The sequence below is a fragment of the Sciurus carolinensis genome, chromosome 11, assembly GCF_902686445.1.
Source record: "Sciurus carolinensis chromosome 11, mSciCar1.2, whole genome shotgun sequence".
Classification (NCBI taxonomy): Eukaryota; Metazoa; Chordata; class Mammalia; order Rodentia; family Sciuridae; genus Sciurus; species Sciurus carolinensis.
In genome coordinates this window covers 25,725,957-25,727,519 of record NC_062223.1, presented here as the reverse complement: position 1 = coordinate 25,727,519, position 1,563 = coordinate 25,725,957, and the positions used below count along the sequence as shown (strand labels likewise).

General features: G+C 38.3%; 1 pseudogene; it reads left to right on the top strand.

The window, feature by feature from the left end:
• The first annotated feature begins 385 nt into the window (after positions 1 to 385).
• Positions 386 to 1,322, top strand: LOC124959719 (olfactory receptor 4C15-like; annotated as a pseudogene).
• The last annotated feature ends 241 nt before the right edge of the window (positions 1,323 to 1,563 follow it).

Sequence of the window (1,563 nt, the reverse complement as noted above, 5' to 3'; positions counted from 1 at the left end):
CATCTCCTCATTATGGAGGGGAGGTGAATGCTTCCCTTTGATCTCCTTAGCCCACTATTAAATAATCAAACCTGTCTTTTGAGATTAAAAACCAATATTATTCTCCTCTACCATATAAGGATGGTTCCATTCATCTTTATAGATGCTCTAACAAGGTAATGAATACTATATCACCACCTCAATTCTGCTTGTTCTCCAGCTCCTATCCTCAATAAATGTCTAAATTGTGTTCTCAATCATAAAAGAAGCACTGAAGACAATAGTGCATTTATATGCACTGACATACTTAATGATTCTAAAACTCTACTCTGATCGGAAGCAAATCTGTATCAAAATTGCAAACTTCAAAGATAACTGTTTCATGTTCACCATTTCCTTGGACATCATGCCCAATCAAAGCTTTGTAAGTGAATTTGTACTCCTGGGTCTTTCACAGAATCTAACTGTTCAGAAAATAGTATTCATTGTATTTTTCATAGTCTACATTGCAACTGTTGTGAGCAACATACTGATTGTAGTGACCATCATCTGTAGTCCTGCACTGCTGGGCTCCCCCATGTACTTTTTCTTGGCATTCTTATCCTTCCTGGAGGCCTGTTTCTCCTCTTCCATCACCCCGAAGATGATTATGGATTCCCTGTATAAAAGGAAAACCATCTCTTATAAAGGATGCATGATTCAACTTTTTGCTGAACACTTCTTTGGTGGCACTGAGATGATTATCCTCACAGTCATGGCCTATGACCGCTATGTGGCCATTTGCAAGCCCTTGCACTACTCTTCCATCATGAACTGGAGGCTCTGTGGCATTCTGGTGGGGGTGGCCTGGACAGGCGGCTTTCATGCATTCTATCATCCAGATTCTCTTTATTTTCCAGCTGCCCTTTTGTGGCCCCAATATCATTGATCATTTCATATGTGACTTGTATCCATTACTAGAGCTGGCTTGCACTGATACTCACATCCTAGGTCTTTTGGTGGTTGCCACTAGTGGGTTTATGTGCATGATAATTTTCTGCTTGTTGCTTGTGTCCTATGGTGTCATCTTGTTCTCCCTAAGAACACACAGTTCTGAAGGGCAGAGGAAAGCTCTGTCGACCTGTGGCTCCCACATTACTGTTATGGTTTTATTCTTTGTCCCATGTATATTTATATATGCAAGACCTCCTTCTGCCTTCTCTTTTGACAAAGTGGTAGAAATATTTTATACCATCCTGACTCCCTTGCTCAATCCTTTGATTTATACTTTCAGAAATAGGGAAATGAAAAATGCTATAAGGAAAATGTGGAAGAGATTGGTGTTAGTTTCTGATGAAAAATAAAATATTAGACTCAAAGCATAGTGTAAAGAGCAAAGCAATCTAAATGGACATAGACAAACTTTATGGGATGCTCAGCACATATTAAGAGGTAATACACTTCTATAGAAAAAAAAAACATTTGGGTAGTCAAAGATGATATTTTCATTTTTACAGCAGGTATCTAATCTGAACTGACAGGTCAATATCCATACATGTAAATTTTTATGTTTACCTGGAATCTAATCAAGAAAGAATGAATCTA